The sequence below is a fragment of the Anolis sagrei genome, chromosome 3, assembly GCF_037176765.1.
Source record: "Anolis sagrei isolate rAnoSag1 chromosome 3, rAnoSag1.mat, whole genome shotgun sequence".
In the NCBI taxonomy this organism is placed as follows: Eukaryota; Metazoa; Chordata; class Lepidosauria; order Squamata; family Dactyloidae; genus Anolis; species Anolis sagrei.
Genome location: NC_090023.1, coordinates 178,599,939 through 178,620,445, shown reverse-complemented (window position 1 = coordinate 178,620,445; position 20,507 = coordinate 178,599,939). Strand labels below are relative to the sequence as shown.

General features: G+C 40.2%; 1 pseudogene; it reads right to left on the bottom strand.

Moving 5' to 3' along the window:
- Nucleotides 1–207: 207 nt before the first annotated feature.
- On the bottom strand, nt 208–682 carry LOC132769914 (glia maturation factor beta pseudogene; annotated as a pseudogene).
- Between the last annotated feature and the right edge of the window lie 19,825 nt (nt 683–20,507).

Here is a 20,507-nt window from a genome sequence, read left to right as displayed (position 1 = left end):
AGGAAAATAGGGAGATGGGAACCGGGCAAAGTTTGTTATGCGGGATACGCTGCTCCCTCCCCTCTCATCTGTATAAACGGTGCACGCACAAAATATATGCATATTTATGTACATGCATATACACACACTGCAGGAAGCCATTGTTAAGTACAATGCCTTCTTTTGCAGGTCTCAAAAAAATAAAGGAAGCGTCGTCATGTTGGGTTCCAGTTTGTGCAGGACGGGAAGCTTTGGGTCCAGTTCAGTGGAAGAAGCCCAGCTTCTCCCGGAGCCATTCCTCGGTGAGGTCTTCTGTATTCCTGATTTCAAATACCTTTGTGAGTTATGCGGTCTGTACAAGCTTATTTTTGCTATCGGCATACATCATCTGCTGCTCAGGCTTGCACCCAACTGGGCTGGAGAAGATGAAGCAGAACAGGTAAGAGACTCTCATGCTGGTACTTGTAGCTATAGGCAATGAATCGAGACTGCCTCTCTGGAAGCTCGTCTTTGAGTTCGTCCGGGGAAATACCCTTGTGTTCTTCATCCAGAACCACCAGCTGCTTGTCCTTGTCGATTTTCATGATAATTGTTGGTTTCTTTGCGGAAGCAGAATTTCCTCAGCTTCTCCACAAGGTCTTCGGCAACATCACACGCCACAAGGGATTCACTCATTTTGCACCAGCAGATACAACCACCTCCTTTCCCTGCTCAGGTCTTGCAGAATCTAGAACTTTGCTTGCTTGCTTGAGGCTTTCCATCTAGAATGCAGTCTTCCTTTTTTCCTACTGACCACCACTTTAGCAAGTATTATTGTTGGTTAGCTCTAGTTGGAGCTAACCAGGCATGTAGCCGAGGGGGGGGGGGGCTTGAGGGGTTTTGCCCCCCCCCCCCCCGAAATTCTCATGGTGGTTCACGAAAAGGCCTTACTGGTGCATTATTTAAACTATTATTTTTATTCATATCATGATCTGATCACCATACTCAATATATCCCATATGCATGGAGGTATTGGGGTAATGATACAAAAGGTTTGCTAGGTTAGACCCTCTTTCACTCAGACTCAGCCCCCCCCCAAAAAAACTCAGCCCCCCCCCAAATCCACCCCCTGAAAAAAAATTCACCCCCCCCCCCCCCCCGAAACAAAATCCTGGATACGGGCCTGGAGCTAACCAACAGGATTTCAATCTGTGTATTACTCTACAAATTTAGTATACTATGGCTCAGACCTTGCTTTTGAAATTGCAAGTGAGATTCTACACAGCATTAAATATAGTGCCGTTCTTCCACTTCCATGGATTCTATACAACCATGTATAGATACCACAATGTTAAGAGTTTAAAGAATGTTCAGAAAAATGAAACCTTTTTAAAGCCTAGCAACAATACTGCATTTTTAATACTGAACCAAGGACATATACATTCAACTAAAACCTATATACTCCCTAATATACTTATTTAGTACTTGCTTTCAGAAATCTACTTGGCATTTATTGTAGGCAACCTTAAAACAAAAACAAAAAAGTCCAGTGTGAAAAATGTCCTATTCATTCTAAATCCATACATTAACATTATACAGGTTGAGTATTCCTTATTCAAAATACTTGGGATCAGAAGTGTTCTGCATTTTGGATTTTGGGAGGGGGGATTGGAATATGCCCATTATATACACAGTCTGAAGGTAATTTTATACATGTGCATGAGACAGAATACTGTATACAATACGGTATACATTGAACTATCAGAAAGCAAAAAAAATCACTATCTGAGCAACCCATGTGGTAATTTTTTAATTTTGGATCAATTTTGATCAATGCAGCCTCTCTTGGCAGAGAATTCTGCAGCCTGGGACTGGAAACATGTTTATTTATTATCTGGATCATTATTTCACAGAAATGCATCACGAGTTAATAATTCCTTGTATTTTCTGTCTATAATATAATTAATCTTTCCATTTCTTTTTAGTAATCAAATATTTTGATCTCACCTAAACCATTAGTTAAATTATCATCATTTGTCAATTCACAGCTTCGCTCTAGAGATAATCCGTGGTTAATCGTAATGTCGCCTAATAAGGACCCTGCTGGGGAAGGTTTTTAAAATGTTAGATGGTTTCTATTAAAATGCGTCCCAACATAATCTGCATCAAGGCATCTCAAAGTCATTTACAAAGGCCTGGAAGTTATGAGAGTATCAGTGTTGATTTTATGAGTTTCATTATGTTCTCATTCTGCTTATTTGTAAACATTGACAGGAGTTATAGTCAAGCATGTATTTCTTTATGAAATAGCTATTAGTTCTTTTGCCTGAGAAAGAAAAGAAGGAGAAACAAAAACCATAAATTTCTAAGCATCTAGCTCAGGATGGCATGGAAAAACTAGAATGTTTATTTTAGAGGGCCTTGAGACATGTAACCTTTTTTATGTCATTAAAAGTAAGAATGCTTTTCTGCTCACTTCTCTTACTGGAAAAGTGCTGTGTCCAGAACATTCAAAAGGAGAATTTGGGGTCCATCAGCAAGATTAAAAGAGTTCCTCCCCAAAATAACTATGCACAGGCAATGCCCAAAGTACAAACAAGATAGGTTCTGTAGGTTTGTTTTTAAGTTGAACTTGTGTAACTCCATCCAAATGCATATATCATCTCAGCTTTGGATAGCATAAGGAAGGGTTAACTCCACTGTGGTGTTTGTTCTTCTGAACCCTGTTCAGAAGATTTCACCTCCCTTTCTGTTCCTGTGATAATTGGATTTTGAAAAATGTGGCTTGTTGTAGAAACAAGGATTGGTGACAGACCTTCAGTGGAGACATATTTTCCCTATGATAACTTTTCCAAGAGTGAATTTCCATTCCAGGGGATAAACTTCTCTCACTTCCTGTTCTCCCCCTCCCCCATTTTTAACTATGAGTCATTTGTAAGTCAGATGTTTGTAACTTGGGGACTGCATGTACTCAAGATGGTTAGAAGCAAAAAGGCCACAACTATATTATTTATAGCTTGTAATGGTGCTTGTATTGGTACAGCCGCACCAGGAATTCCAGCTTATCTTGCTATTTGTTCGTTGCTGCATGTATTTTGAAGTTATATGCCTTTGAAGTTAGATGGCTCTCCTTATTTTGCAGTTATTGGGTCAATTGCTTGTCAATTATCCTTAGGTTCCCTAGTCCCGCCCCCCTTTTGGGCTTTGGTAGGGAAGTGAGCCATTTTGTGTTTAGTCTCAGCCAGGTTAGCCAATGTATAGGATGTGTTTACTCCCCCTGTACAAAGGCTTCAACCTTTAAGAATTTCCAGGGTTACAACAGAACCTCCAGAGAAAGAATTCAAGGGGAGAACAGCATCTAAAGATTCCCAAAGGTTCCCAGGGAAACAGTCTTACAGCCCTGAGGAATTTTGGCGGGAATAACAGCTTTAAACTTCAAGAACCCCAACTGGAGAACATCCATTGCCTTGCTGGTAGGTCCTCTCAGCGCTCGAGAAGCAGTTTGGCCTGGCAGCGGAACCCACACCAGTGAGGGTTGGATTTTAGTCAGCCTTGGGAGAAGTTAAAATGGGGAATTTTCCTTTAAAGAAAGTTATTGAAGATAGTGCCTGTCCCCTGTGGGCAAGATTGAGAGAACTAATTCTTTATCAAGAAAGCTTTGAAGTGCCTGTTTGATTCATTAATAAAATACTTTGTTGTATTTTTCAAGCCATATGAAGATTATTTTGTAGTGGAAACCTCTGAGAACTTCTTAGGCCCCTGGCTTCCCGCTGGGCAAAGGTTACACATCCTATTTTTAAAGTCAACTAACTACAGGCCCAGCTGCGACAGAACAGTGCTGACTTGGCAAAAGACACTGATCTACTCCTCAGATAACCAGTTGCATTGCTAGAGATAATATCTCACAGTGCAGGGAAGCAAGACAGCTCCCAGCAGCTGGGAGTCCAGATCACCCCAGGTTCTGGGAAATCAACCCATCTAATCTCCCCACAAAGCCCAGACAGCAGCCTGCTGCCTTCTTTCCCATAGAGCAGCCTCAACACAAATTGGGTGTCTGATAAGCAGGGGAAAAGGTAAGGTGCTTGTCCCAAAGAAAGGGGAGACCTGCCACGGACTACTTTTGCCACCTGGAATAGATGGAAATCTAGAGAGTACACTCCATATGAATGAGACATTCATTTTAATGTTGCCTCAACACCTAATTAGCAATGCCACTGTAGTCAACTGATTGTCATCAGTGGAAACCTATTCATTTGTCGTGTCAGGGCAGCCAGTCAATTATATTACATTTCTAACAGAACAAAGCAAACAAACAGACAAAATACAAAATTTATGAGTTTGGTAGTTGATTAAATGTCCTTTGACCAGTATCTGGCCACTTGGAGTGCTTCTGGTGTTGCTGCAAGAAGGTCCTCCATTGTGCATGTGGCAGGACTCAGGTTGCATTGCAGCAGGTGGTCAGTGGTTTGCTCCTCTCCACACTCGCATGTCGAGGATTCCACTTTGTAGCCCCATTTCTGAAGGTTGGCTCTGCATCTCGTGGTGCCAGAGTGCACTCTGTTCAGCGCCTTCTAAGTCGCCCAGTTTTCTGTGTGCCCAGGGGGGAGTCTCTCATTTGGTATCAGCCATTGGTTGAGGTTCTCGGTTTGAGCCTGCCACTTTTGGACCCTCGCTTGCTGAGGTGTTCCAGTGAGTGTCTCTGTAGATCTTAGAAAACTATTTCTAGATTTAAGTCGTTGACGTGCTGGCTGATACCCAAACAGGGGATACCTGTCCCAACATGATCAACATAATCAAGTCAAAACTGGGTAAACAATGAATTCTTTGTAAAAGCTAAAATATATTAAATTATCAATTTTTAAAACAAAATCTAATTGAAATATTTCAAAACAATTCATAATCACAAGCATATGCAGATCTGTATAAAATCACTTTGTCTCAATGTCTAACCATGTTTCAAATGTGATTGTGTGGAGGAGGAGAGGGCAGGACAGGGACAGCACCATAGGCACCAAATGAACTTCTACAGTTCTAGCAATGGAGAAAGCAATCACAAAATCAAACCGGAAGGAAAAAAAACACCAAGTATGATTTAATAGTGGGAAGGCAGATTTACCCTAAAGGACAGAGGAGCCCTGGTTGCCACACTTCCCTCCTCCCAAAGAGAACAGGTGTGAAAACTCTTTGGTTCCCTTCCAGCTAGAGTGCTGCCAGCTCAGTGAATTATTTGTCAAAATCTCTAGAGAACCATGAATACAGCATGAGCTTCCAGAAAGAAAGACTGGTAAACCAAAGGGAGACAGCAGTTTACGGCCATTCCTCAGCATGCAAACACACACTTCAGGTGACTCTGGAGCCAAAGTGTCCATATTATCCTGTCCAAATTTAGCTGTCATGCCCCCCTAGAGATCTGTCTAATTCTTACAGTCATCAACAGTCCATCATCAACAAGACATAAATCAGAATAAAGTCCAAGTACAAAAGTCAATCAGAGGGTCAAAAATCCAAAATGTTGAACAGTCTAGTGGTCCCAAAGAGTATGAAAGTTACTTTCAATCCCAGTCAAGGAGAAACAAGTGTTCTTTTATGAAGCCTCAGCTCAGTTCACATCTCATGCTTGGAAACAATGAGAGGATTTAGAGAGTGTGTCTCACAGCTGTGGGTGTATAGCCTTTTACTTTGCTTGAGGGTCTGTGTCAAACACTTCATTTGTCTTCACTCATGAGGACTTGGAGGTCACTCTTCTAGTTCCTCTTCTTGCTGAACTGGAGAATTGGCTGTTCTTCACACTGATTTGCTGAAGAAGGACTTGATGGCTGTAAGCCTTCCTCATCTAATGTCAGGGGCATAACTTTAGCAATCATTGGGGTAGGCTTTCTCTCAGACCTGATGTTCACATGGCCTTTTCAATGAAGATATGACAGTCTTGATAACTGTGGGAATCCTTTCCACAAGAGGCTGTGCCTCCTCTGTGCCCTCCTTCCACTTTCTATTTCAACATACTGTTGGCTACTAATTCAATTATGAAGAAAGCTCATAACGTGAGACCAATAATATACAGCAATTCCAAATATGGGGGTACACATACTACCTCTACATATGCATGCTACTAGCATTGTGAGTTTGCCTTAGATTCAGCTTCTAAAAAGAAACAGTAAATCACCAAACACATAAACCAAACATGTCATGATCCAGATGCTTTTAAACAATGCCAGACACAAAATAAAGGTTCAAACACAGCTTTATTGTAAACAAAAGGTCCAAAAATGCACTTAACTGCAGTGCTGAAGGTCTTAGAAGTGATTTGGCATCAAAAAGAAGTTGTTACAAGAAACAAAAATATAATCCGGATTATAGCGCTGCCTTATAATCCGGTTTAAACAAAAGGTGAAGCAAACTGCTTGAAAATCGAAATGGTACAAAAACACAGTCATAGGAGCAGGAAAAACACGATTTCAAAACTAAGAAATGTTTCAGTCACAAAGATATTAACGTTCAATAGTCCAGAAAAGCCAGAGTGTAGTCAAACTGGTCCGTGGTCAATCCGTTGGAGAACAAGGCTGGAATGCTGGAATCACTGAAGAAACAGAGGTTCAGGAACACACGAAGCTGTAACCCAGGACCCAAGGTAGAAAGTTGGCAGCACAAAGAATTATGTCCGATAAAGACACTTTGCTTTCTGCAACTAGATGTGCAAACAGAACCCTCTTATATCTCAAAGATCGTCCTGAGAGCTTGATGAGCTCCCCACCCTCTCGTCATCACTATCATCTGCCCCCAAGCCTGCAGCTGAGTGCCCATCCCTCCACCTCTGCCAATTACTGTCAGGGTTCAGATCCTGCCAAAAATCACCTGGCTGCCAGTCCCCAATGAACCCCTCAAACTCCTCGCTAGAGGTGGGCTGGTTACAGATATCCCTTATGTGTTGCACACGGGTCCAATCCAATTCCTCCTCCTCCATATCACTCCCAGACCCAGAACTCCTCTCAAATCCCAGGAAGTCTTCCTCATCAGTTGGTGCACTAAGTATTTCCCGAATACGCTTCCTTTGTAATTCCCCCTCAGACTCTGGCTCGCGAGCAGCCCTCTTTACACCTCTGCTCACCTCCCCATTCCCCATTTCGTAATCTGAGAAGCCTGGAAACATATCGGTATCACTTGGAGCCATAATGATTTCCCTAATGCGCTGACTCTGCTGTTCTCCCTCCGACTCCTGAGGAGACCTTTCCACTCTGCTACTAGGAGTAGCAATTCCGTCAACATGCTGAACTACAACAAAACATTCAAAGCTGCAAAGGCTATACCATGTGTTTATCTTCTTATATAAAATAGTTTCTTTTATAATGTCATTATATTTTTATAATGACTTTTAGTGATAATAAAATCATAATTTAAACCAGTGAAAATCTAAGCTGTTATCATTCCTATTGCTTTCAATAGGTTTAAACCATGAGTATATTTGGCCTGTAAAACAGGATCAAGAGCTTGTTAAAAAAATCTGAATGCCCAGTGTCCTGCTTCTTAAACAACATAGAGCACTCCCTGAATAAATCTGTAATAGATCCAATAAATGTCAGTTTCAGTGAGTCAAACTCTAAATGCAGCAATATCCCAAAAGAAAGTTTCAACAAATTTCATTGGCAAGTCTAAAGGGAGTGTGTCTATGCGTTTGTGTGTGAGTGTACACATTACATCAAGATAATCCCAAATGACAATATTAGGAAATAGACTAGAAAGAACAAATGACTATACACTTTTGGCTAAGAAATATGAAGGTGCATTAAAAAAGGATTAATTCTGAGAAGGAAAACCACATGGGTCTTTTCAGCTACTTAAAATGTTGACTCTCTTTAAATCTGTCTTTTGGGAAACAGATCCAGCTAGAAGGAGTTCTTGGGCTTTTGCCCCCACCAGTTCATTGCTTCTTATCTATTTTCTTTATATTAAAAATTAGTTCACTAAAATATTATCTATTTAGACTCTCGGTTCAGATTGAGCCTATATTACACTTCAAGATTATATCGCTGCCTTAGGGACAGAACACCAACCGTGGAATTTAATTGAATGATAAAAATTAATCACATTAATGCTTGCTTTTCACTAGCATTATCTATTTCTTTCTTTAATATCTATTTGAATTTTAGTATAGTGACTACCCTTTACCCTGGTGCAATTATCATTTCGATGACTTCTTATATGCTGGGGTGCCTGAGAAAATATTAAGAATAACCAAAATCCCTCTCTCAACATGGAACTATATTAATTAGAAAAAAGCTGAAGAAAGTATGATTATTACCAGAGTTTTATCCCCATGCTGGTACAAAGAACAAGAGCAGGATGTAGCCGGGGAGGGGGGGGACTTGGGGGGCTTCAGCCCCCCCCCCCCTCGAAATTCTCATGGTGGTCCACAAGAAGGCCTTACTGGTATATTATTTAAATTGTTATGTTTATTCATATCATGATCTTATCACCATGCTCAATATATCCCATATGCATGGGGGTATTGGGGTAACAATACAAAAGGTTTGCTAGGGTAGACCCTCTTTCACTCAGACTCACCCCCCCCCCCCCAAATCAAACTCAGCTCCCCCTGAAACAAAATCCTGGCTACGGGCCTGAACAAGAGTATCAGTAATTTGACAGGACTTTTTCAGAACCAACAAATATCTTTTCAGTAGTGGTTGATGGCTTCCATTCTCCATGAGGTATTATATCCACTCTGGGTATTGCTCCAAATTCTAAAGAAACTGTCCAATGTACTTAACCCATTGAGAGAATATGGTTTGGATAGCTAAAGGTTTATAGAAAAACTCAGACTAGGTTTATCATTGAAGCAGAGCTTCTTCAGGCTATACTGAAGACTTGCTAAATGCCATCAGTTGCTTTTGAAACTTACAATGGTGATGATGATTTTATATCCTCAGAAGAATATTCTAAGTAGTCCAAAATTAGTGGCTTCTAAAACAACTTAGGACTTTTATCAATTTTATTTGTTTATTTCATATCAAAAGCATTGCATAAATTAGTCTAAAACTGATAAAAATAGAAGGCACACAGGCGGCTAAATATCTCTTGACCAAAAACGGGCAACAGCAACCTCATTGTCTGTAGCCTCCAACAATTCCTTCTCTGTACATGAGGCAGGGCATAATGGACAAGCATACAGATGCGGAGTTGTCTGTTCTGCTCCACAGTCACACAAGGTTTGGGATTCTTTTAGGTAATGCCATTTTGCAATGATGTCTTTTGATCTGCCCACTCCACTTCTGAGTCTGTTCAGGGACTTCCAAGTTGCCCATTCTTGGTTTGCCCCTGGAAGAAGACCCTCGTGGGGGGCCATCCAGTTGGGATTTCCTGATTTAGCTGCCCAGAGGAATATCCTTGCTCCCCAACCTCACCAGCATTCAAATTTGGGTGTATTGGGTATTTGTGCCAAATTTCATCTAGTGAATGAAAATGCATTCTGCATTTCTTATATTTACATAACAGTGGCAAAATTACAGTATGAAGTAGCAATGAAAATAATTTTATGGCCGGGAGTCAGAACAACATGAGTATTAAGGGGTCATGGCATTAGAAAGATTGAGAACCACTGCTCTATCTTTTCCAGAGGAATATCCTTGCTGTTGCTAGGGGGACGCCAAGAGGGGTTGTAGTTCTCATAAACCTTTTCCTTGATTTGAGTCTGTTGGAAGGATGCTGGTAGCAATGTAGTGGATGGCTTTCACAGTGTTCAACCTTATTTCTCTCACATTTAGCAGCAACTTCCTGTCGCACATCAGGGGGGGGCAATGCCAGCTAGCTTGTAGAGTTTATCAACAGGTGTAGGTTTAAGACATCCTATTATTATTCTGTATGTTTCATTTAATGCAATGTTCACCTGCTTTGCATGGGCAGACTTATGCCAAACAGGGCAGGCATACTCAGCAGTTGATCACATGAGGCAGTTAAATCGCCATCACAGGGGACAACATTATATTTGCCTTGGATTTTCCCAATCCTTTTCTGGTAGAAAGGGGATGCCTATTCTTTAACAAAATGAGGTCTTAACAGATTATTTGTGTTTGTAAAAGAAAAACTTTTCATGTTGTTTCCCACCAGAAGGGTACCAGGAAAAGAATGTTCAGGGCAAAGAAGTTGTTGTCCTGCTGTAATTGCAATTGCCCTGCCTTGTGTCATAAACTCTTTAGCGAATCCTGACATGAGATGAAAAGTTAAACTGAGGACGTCTCAGACCACATCTGACTATTCTTGTATCCACTAGCTGATTCATCTGTGCCAAATTCAATTTGGGTCCAGTCTGTCAAGTACTTCTTCCATTCAATGCACATTCATTTCAGTGAGATTTATCTGGAAGCACGATTTACTATATTATATAATTTTTCACAAGCCAAGCTTTTCCTAAGGGGTCTGAATATTTCATGCTATTTGGAGAAAAATCAACTATTTTCTGTTGTCAGGTCACGTTTAGGAGAAAGATATCATTTCCGTGTTTATTGATCTGGCACTAAATACAGGGTCATCAAACATAACCAAAATAGCTTTGGAACATGGTGTAAACGGTTGAACGAAAGATACCACAGCACAAACTTAAGTGTTTCTCTCTCTCTGAGGAAGCCCTCTTGAGATCAATGCAACTTGCCATCAAGTAAGTGAGAAGAAGTGCATCTAAAACTGCAGTTTTAGGATATTTGAAATCTTTGAGAGATTACAATATGTGGTTTGGACTCAGATTTGCATGCATGCAGCTGCACTAGTAGAAATAAACTTATCCAGCCATTCCTCCCTTTGGAAACTTCTCTCATTTCTTGAAAGAAATACATAAAGAAGGCGAATGTGATAGACTGCCATCATAGCTTCAACTGCATTAGTTGTATTGTCTGGATTTATCAGGACTGTATAAATTGTATTTAATTGGACTTCATCTTCCAAAATCCCCAGTCAGTATGACTGCTCGCTGGGGATTCTGGGTGTTGGAGTTTTAAAAAGTAATTTTTTAAGACCTGACTGGTGTAGTGGGAAGAGAAATTCCACACCTTTCTGACCTGAATGCAGTTGGTTAATCCCATTTAAAGTTTGTTGTTGTTCATTTGTTCAGTCATCTCCGACTCTTCGTGACCTCATGGACCAGCCCACGCCAGAGCTCCCTGTCGGCCGTCACCACCCCCAGCTCCTTCAAGGTCAGTCCAGTCACTTCAAGGATGCCATCTATCCATCTTGCCCTTGGTTGGCCCCTCTTCCTTTTACCTTCCACTTTCCCCAGCATAATTGTCTTCTCTAGGCTTTGCTATCTCCTCATGATGTGGCCAAAGTACTTCAATTTCGTCTCTAGTATCCTTCCCTCCAGTGAGCAGCCGGGCTTTATTTCCTGGAGGATGGGCTGGTTGGATCTTCTTGCAGTCCAAGGCACTCTCAGAACTTTCCTCCAACACCACAGCTCAAAAGCATCGATCTTCCTTCTCTCACCCTTCCCTAAGGTCGAGCTCTCACATCCATAGGTTACTACAGGGAATACCATGGCTTTGACTAGGCGGATCTTTGTTGCCAGTGTGATGTCTCTACTCTTTACTATTTTATCGAGACTGGACATTGCTCTCCTCCCAAGAAGTAAGCGTCTTCTGATTTCCTGGCCACAGTCTGCATTTGCAGTAATCTTTGCACCTAGAAATACAAAGTCTGTCACGGCCTCCATGTTTTCTCCCTCTATTTTCCAGTTGTCAATCATTCTTGTTGCCAAATCTTGGTTTACTCATTTAATTTAAAGTTTACTCATTGCATTTACTGTTGAATGATAGATCAACACAACTGGGTTGTTGCCATGAAAGCCTTTGACAATACAATTATGTAAATTTGGCTGATTCAGTGGTTCTTTTGGGGACTAGCAATTGGTTTTTGGGATTAACAATTGGATTTTAAACAAGATAGAAGGGCTGCCATGGGACGAGGATGTCCACCTGAATCTGGCTCTAATCCTATTTTTGCAGCCAACTCTGAAAGAATATTACCAACAGGGGGGAAATTATATGGTCTATTTGTTGAAAAAAATAGAGAACTAAAGGGTGGAGAAAAGTTCTAAAGGGGGATGCCTATTTTCATGCAGAGAGATCAAATTATGCTTTAATGTGGGTAATGTATCAAGGGAAACAATGTGAGCGTCAGGCTGCACAATGTTCAAATGATAGGTTTTAATTTCTAGTGAAACGAGTGCAGCTAAATCCAGTGTCCTACTGGGAAAATGATACAATATCCATTTCTTTTCCATACACTACATCAATTACAGATGCATTTGGATTTAAATTCTCTGCGTAGGAAGGAAATTGCCCTCAATATACAAAACCATCCTACAGCTTCTGCCCTGTTACTTCTTACCTAGGCACGCAATCAGCTCCAGCTCAACCACTTTTTTAAAAAAAAATCCACAAGACATTTTTGTGCTCAGTAGAAATAAACAAAATAACACAAGGCAACTAGTTCACATATGGGAGGAAAGGCCCGTGTTTCTCTATCCACACATATAATTGGATTTAAGGAACAACTGCTATCTAAACATCATGCCAAAAATAGACTTAGCAAAGGTTGTTACGGAAATCTTCCCCAGTATAGTTGCTACTATTAATTAAGCAATTCCCTTGTTTTTTACATATGCAGATGTTACTTTTCTTTCTCTCTTTTCCATTCTTTTTTTCTTTTTCTACATGCAATGAGGCAGAAAATGTTTCATTCACAGTGAGTACTATTATATGAATAAATATGAATATACATAAATGCAAACCACGTTTATTGGTTTTTAAGCCTGTGGTATATCCATACTATAGTGCTGGTGTTGACCTATACATCCTTAAATGGCTGTGGCCCTATTTACCTGTCCGAACGGATTATCCCCTGTGAACCATCAAGGTTGTTAAGATCTTCTGGAGGGGCCCTGCTCTTGGTCCCACCGCCTTCGCAATTGTGTTTGGTGGGGACGAGGGACAGGGCCTTTTCGGTGGTGGCCCCTCAGCTTCGGAACTCCCTCCCGATGGAGATTAGATCTGCCTCTTCCCTCCTGACGTTTAGAAAGCAGGTAAAAACATGGCTTTGGGATACTGCATTCGCAGAATTATGACTGAGTCAATAACTACTGACCTTTCTGGCGGATGGCGATGAATTTGTGATTCTTTTGGACAAACTGATTTTTGCTGTAATTTTTGCTGTAATTTGTATGAATTGTATGAAGTGTATTTTAATGTATTCTATATTGATGATCTATAATGTTTTTCTTATTGTATTGAATTTTATGTTGTTAGCCTGCCTGAGTCCCTCCCCAGAGGTGAGAAGACCGGGGTATAAAAACTCTAAATAAACAAATAAATAAATACAGTTATATTACCAATCTAACTATCCTATGGAATCCTGGGATATGTACATTCATGAGGAATTTAATATGCAATAGATATAAATGTAAGGATTCCATAGATGATAACAGTAACATGTAAATTGGTGTCAAAGGGCTATAACTGTGTAATATGGATGCATACTTCCATAAAATAAGTCATCTAGCACAGTTTTCAATCCAGGGGTGTTTAGTGCCAACAAAAGCCATCCAAATAAATAAGGCTGAGAAATAAACAAAACACAAAATACTTATTTTCATGTAAGGGTGGGAACAGAGGCGGCCCTAGGTAATCTTCAATGGTAAGCAAACAGTATTTTGTCCCTCCCCCCCAACCAATCACTGATATATATTTTCTGTTTGTCGTGGGAGTTCTGTGTGCCATATTTGGTTCAATTCCATCATTGGTGGAGTTCAGAATGCTCTTTGATTGTAGGTGAACTATACATCCCAGTAACTACAACTCACATATGTCAAGGTCTATTTTACCCCAAGAGCGCCTCAAGAGCGCCCTGTCAAGCTAAGGTGCAACTTGACAGAAGCAAAATGCTAGATACACCAGATACAGCTCTGTAAAATCATGGACTCTGGAGACATCAGGTTACAAAGAAAACTCAGTTTACTTTACTTAGGCGATCCCTCGTTGGACGAGTAAGATGGTCTTCCATTATGGATTTCCTTGTGGGTCCGTATGTGGCTGTGGAGCCCTATTCTTGCTCTGCATCTTCTCAGTTTACTAAGCACATCTAAAACACGTCCATCTACAGCGAGCAACACACAGGAAACCCACAGGAAAACTGAAAGTCAAAACAGTTCTTTGCAGCTGCTTAGCTCTGCTGCTCCAAACGGTTAACTCCCTAAATTTTCTCAGCAGCAGAGAGCTTATCTTAAGGTCACTCAATCACAGCCTCAACATAAACATTTCAGCATAGCATTACATTCTAAGTGGCATCCATATTGGCAATACAAGAATTACATTTAAAACACACAATATACCTCAACATATTCTGACCCACCCCTGGGCAAAATCAACTATACTGCAAATGCTTAAGGTAAAGGTAAAGGTAGTCCCCTGACATTAAGTCCAGTCATGTCTGACTCTGGGGTGTGGTGCTCATCTCCATTTCTAAGCCGAAGAGCCAGCGTTGTCCGTAGACACCTCCAAGGTCATGTGGCCGGCATGACTGCATGAAGCACCGTTACTTTCCCGCCAGAGCGGTACCTACTGATCTACTCACATTTGCATGTTTTCGAACTGCTAGGTTGACAGAAGCTAGGGCTGACAGCGGAAGCTCACGCCGCTCCCCGGAATCGAACCTGCGACCTTTCGATCAACAAGCTCAGCAGCTCAGTGCTTTAACCCACTGCGCCACCGGGGGAGGGTTGAGCCGCCCCTGGGTGGGAAGAAATTATGCCAGTGTATGACATTACCCATCATACACTCCTCAAAGTCAGCAGTGGATGAGAACACATCCTGCCATGGTGCTTACAAAGCATTTCAGAGGGATGGAAATGGCCACAAAAACATATTCATCCTGGAAAGTGAGTATGGTTATATGCCCATATATGGGGGGAGCATGTAAAATGCCTACAAAATTAATAAACTAAAGCAACATACAAAATGCATTTTAGAGGAGGAATGGGCAGCAATGTACCCATATCTCAATGGAGGAAGAACCATTCCTTTCCCAACCCCAACTGATAACCAAGACTGAATAGGAATGCTGGTTGGATTTTGAGAAATGCAATAGAAAAGAAAACTGGCAGTTTTTCATAGATCGAACCTTGACATTTTTGAAATAACACACTTGAGAATATAATCAGTATCCAGGTAAGGTGAAGTTGAATGGAATGCATGGTTGGAGGATGCTTTTCTTCTCAAAAACACAATGCCCCTGGATCTCTTCTCCTTGAGACATAAATTTCATTTTTTTGAAACATCTCGAGTTTACATTTTAGGTCATTCTTTTTTCTCCTGAGAACTCCAAGTGGCTAACAGCAATGAATCAGCTAATTAAAATGAACACTTATTCTTCAACAATGAAGGATGGAAATAGGAAAAGAGCAGCAAGAAATCACAGAGGATAGCAGTAATCTTTCTTCATAAAACAATTGACAGTTAAAGCCTTACAAGACAATCATTCACAATCCCACCGCTTTTCTGGCCATATAGCAAAAGGCAATGAGACAGCAGATGTAATGGGTTTTGGAGCAGAATTCTAGATCCTGGGTATTCTCACAAAATAGTCCCGCTCTCTAGTCCAAACAGCGTATTTCAGAAATTTGTCAGGACATATTCATATAGTGGGCCGCCATCCTTCTACAGTCCCAGTCCCAAAACTTTTTGGACTTTTACCATGCTCAACAGAATGTTTAATTGAACAGGAAGACAAATAGAAAACCAGTACAGCTGTTTCAACAGGTTCATGGCATGTAAGGTTGCTGTGTTACACCTATTCAAATCCAAGAATCTAATTTGCATATTATGCAAATTATTCTAATCATGCAAATGACTGTAATTTGTGTTGTAATTATTCAAATCAGAAATATTGTTGCTTTTTTCTCCCACTATGTTTTCAGGTGCATGCAATATCTACAGTTACAATTGATCTAAGATATCCCAGAATGATGGTTAAAGTACCAGATTTGGGAAAGGGAGGCACAAATTCATATCTCTGCTTAATAATGGAATTAACCACCTTATGTCTCAACAAACCTATCATACAGGATTGTTGTGGACATTAAAAGGAGGAAGAAAACCATAAAGTGGAAATGTACATTCATAATGCAGTACAATAAAGGAACAACAATATGATTTTCTTCATTTACAGACACTTCCAGTGGTATTCTTACCATGTTACTGTATTATTGCCGCAGATGGAAAAAGCTTCAAAATCCACAAAAAATCTACATCCCCAGTTACTGGTTTATTTTCATGATCATAGAATCATAGAATAGAGTTCGGAGAGACCACATGGGCCATCTAGTACAACCTCCTGCCATGTTGGAAGAGCACCCTTTACAGATGGCTTCCAAACAGGCAACAATTCAGTGCCAAACATAGTAAAAACAAATAAACAAATTAAAATAGTTAAAATATATACATTTTTACCTTCTTTCTACTCATTCCCTGGCCCCACGCTCTTGTCTTAATTTTTTTTAAAAAATCTTGGAATCTGGACCAAGCAGTTGACATGCTTAGGATCTGGGGAAATCTGGCCGGGTAATATATCAACCTTAATTACAGTATGTGCCCTTTATATAGGGCTTCCAAGAGCAAGTTCAGGGCCTCTAACTTATCAGATTTTTCAAATGGTAATTTGAGATTTACAGGACTCACAGGACTCACTTTTCCTGCTTTTGGCTCTAAAAGACCTAGGAAACTAGGTGGGTAACACATGAGATAGGCCTATATATGATTCTATAGTGCCATGCAATTAGGTGGGTACCACATGATATGCACCTATATCTAGAAACCCTAAACTACAAACCAGTGAATTCAAATGGAGCAGCACCCTATACCACACTGGTTGAACCCGAGTTTCTATATCATCCTGTCTTGCCTAGTTTTGCTTCAGTTTGATTGCCCATAGCCAGTGTTCTGCAGGTCAACTGAGCAGATCTGATGCTGGTGGAAATACAAGATTCCATTGCCAGAGTTTGATCAGGTTTGTCAAGTGACTTGTGTCACTGTCACTCTCGTTGTTGCCCCTGTCATTTCTCTGCCTTCAGCTCCACAGATCAGTAAGGACTGAGCTTGGCTCTGTGACCAGGGAATGTCTGTTCAGAAGTAATCATGTCAACTATCCAGGCAGCCCTAAAGAGTGGTGAGGGCTTTAGAGTGATTACCAGCCTGCATGATAGGAAAACACCCAGCAGGTATAAGGAAAAAAGGTTCGGCTCCATCAGTTCCCTGGAATTTACTATTTTAGGATGATAAACAAATTAAGACAGTGATTTTCAAAAAGAAAAAAAATCCCAGTAGGAAAGGTTTAGTGAAAACACATACACATACTCCATTTAGCTTCTATAGGTTGCTTTTTACTCTCTTGCTTAGCATTGTTTCTTGAATATAAATCTATCTACTGTACATAATAAAAATGAAAATACAAACTGATTGTGGATCTCGAGACCAACCTTGGACACAGACCTATCATGACCAACTTTAACTTCTGATGCAGTTTGAGGGCAATGACAGGGTGATGATGGGTGTTCTGGTTTACCCACATCTTTATACATTTTCTAATGGGACCATTCATCAAATCAAAAAACTACCAACTGTTTTATAAAAAATGTTTTTATCTGTCTCTTTTGAAGTTTTATAATTTTCATTGAGGTACCTAACTTGTGGACCTATGGATTGGAAAGCAGAGAAAATTGTAAATATGAATAAATGCATTATCTCAATTAGATCGTAAATAGTAGGCTTGTGTGTTTGATGCAGAGATACCTTTAATTGATGTTTAGCACTTTTGAAGCAAGTTCCAACACATCTGCTCACTGCCCCCCCCCCATATTAAGAATTTGAATCAAATAGAGATTATAAAAATTTCAGATCATGCACCCATTAGTATTATAATACAAATTAAAAAAATTATAGGCTAGCTAAAAGATGGAGAATTGATAATAGAGTACTAGAAGATAAAAAATATCAGGAAAAATAGCAAAAGAGCTAGAGGAAATTTGGGAGATATATATATATATATATATATATATATATATATGGCATGGGACAACTTCGGCCCTCCATGTGTTTTGGACTTCAACTCCTACAATTCCAAACAGCCACTAGGAAGTCCCAAATACCTGGAGGGCCAAAATTTGTCCATGCCCCCCCCCTCTCTCTCTCTCTCTCTCTATATATATATATATATATACACACACACACACACACATGCCTATATATATATATATATATATATATATATGATTTTTTTGGAGGGGGGGACGCCTAAATACTGTTTGCTTACCATTGAAAATTACCTAGGGCCGCCTCTGTCTAAAGGACAGTGTGAAAAAAACTCTAAAGGGTTCGGGGACTGAAATCAAACTCCAGAGAACGTGAAGGACCCAGTGTGTTTGTTTTAATTTGTAAGCTGCCTTGAGACCCCGGATTTGGAGGAAAGGCAAAATATAGTTATAGGAGAAGAGAAGAAACGGTTTCAAAAATCCAATTCAGTTGAATTGATATTATATAAGATGTGAGATAATATCTGCTAATCAAAACATCCCAGTACTTCAGTCCCGAGTCTTAGCTCCATTATACCTGTGGATCCAGCCACTTGCAAAGACTTAATAAACTTATTTTGGCTATCTGTTTGTGAAGGCAATAACCAGCAGCCAGCAAAGAACATTATACTGTGAAAGACCTGGAACTGCATAAATCTTGGTTAGACTCTCCATAACTAAAGAAAGCCACACCACCCTGTTACAAACTCCTCTAGAGCCCCAGAGAGTGACGGTACATCACTACAGGCACTGTTTTGGACAATCAGAAGGAAAACTATGTCACTCCTGGTTGTCTTAGGGCCCTTTCGTAGAGGAGGAAGAATATTTCTGTTTTAGGATGAGACACCCATGAAATGGCATCATAAATTATTTTGGAGCAACTTAGCAGGGTTGATGTGAAAGTGTTGGGTTTTAGCCGAGAAATAATATAGAGAGAATATTGGGAAGTTACTGGAGGTCGAAAAGATTGTGCTGATTCCCCCAAGCAGGTATTCAGCCCAGAATTCCTATTCCTGCTTCTTTTTTGTCTCTGCTTCAAATAACTCTGCCTTCTTTTATTGAGCAGTGATAAATATTATCTGGAAAAAATATTTAAAACACAGTACAGTCTCTTCAAAGTATAATTGACCTTTTCACAAAAAGAACTGACTCTAGCCACTTTATATATTTATTAATAATTTCCATCTTTATCTTGACATTTCCCATGCTATTTGACATTTAGTTTGCATGTGTTTCATTTTTCTGTCTCTTCAATAATTTCGTTTCATTAGCAGCATTTTTGTATCTGCAATTAGTAGCTTGGTATGGGATCTGTCAAGAAATTCAATGCCTGCCTCACAAGCTGAGTGTCAATATGCTTGTTTGCGTAGCAGACTTGTAATTAAATATGGTGTGATGCTGGGGGGGAAAAACTTCAATAGAGTGGCTATTTCGAGTTCCTGGTTTCAGAAGGCAAAGGATCTCCTCTTGCAATTGTGAGTCAGATAACCTTTTCCTTTCTAGCCAGTCACTCCATTTCTTAGTTCAATTTCTAGTATACTCACAGCAAAGCTCAAAATTCCATCACAGGCAAAGTTGCTGCAAGATATTGAAAGTACTATCCTTCAAATAAGAACTTTGACCATCAAAATTAAATTTTCCTTCAGCTGCTCAATTTCTAGCATTGCAAAGAGTGAAACATTAAATTATTCAAACCTAGAATTCTCATATTCATTGTATTCATATTCCCTTGGTAGCTTTCCCAGCCCTTTTTCTTTGGATGTCTACATTGTATTTCTAAACTCTCTACTGAAGTTTTAGATTACTGCAATGCTAGAAATTTGGAACTGAAACCATGTCTGTTAGCTACACCCTTGGAGTGTTGCATTCAAGGTTGTGAAGAGTTAGTTCTCATAATATGGGAGTAATACACTTCTGAAGATTAAAAAAATCCATCACAAATTCTACTGGTACCAGATTAACTTGTTCCAAAGACCAAGAGCTTGGAAAATCTTGTATTGCCTTATTGACTAATACTTGTGGGAAGGCTCAGCAGTTTGAGCATTAGGACCTCTAAACATGGCTCCAGGGGCTGTGCCATTTTACCAGCAGCTTCTTTCCCCATTATATGGGTGAAAGGGTGGTAACACATGTTGCTGCATTGCCCTTTTCCCCATAATATGGAGGAAAGGGCAACATAATGCAAGTAGCTCTGCTGGAGCTATCCAAAATATACTTTCTTCCCTGTGGTAGCAGAGGAAGCATCTTGTGATGCTTCCCCTCCACTTCAGGAGGAATGTGGACAGAGGCAAGCCAGCATCATCTGATGACACTTGTAGGCCCCAACCAAAAGAACAAAAAGGTGCCAAAAAACTTCCGTGTGAAGAGGTCCTTAGACTATGGCTCTTGAGGCTAAGGTTCAAATCCCAGTTCAGTCATGAAACTCACCTTGTGGCACACACTCGCAGCC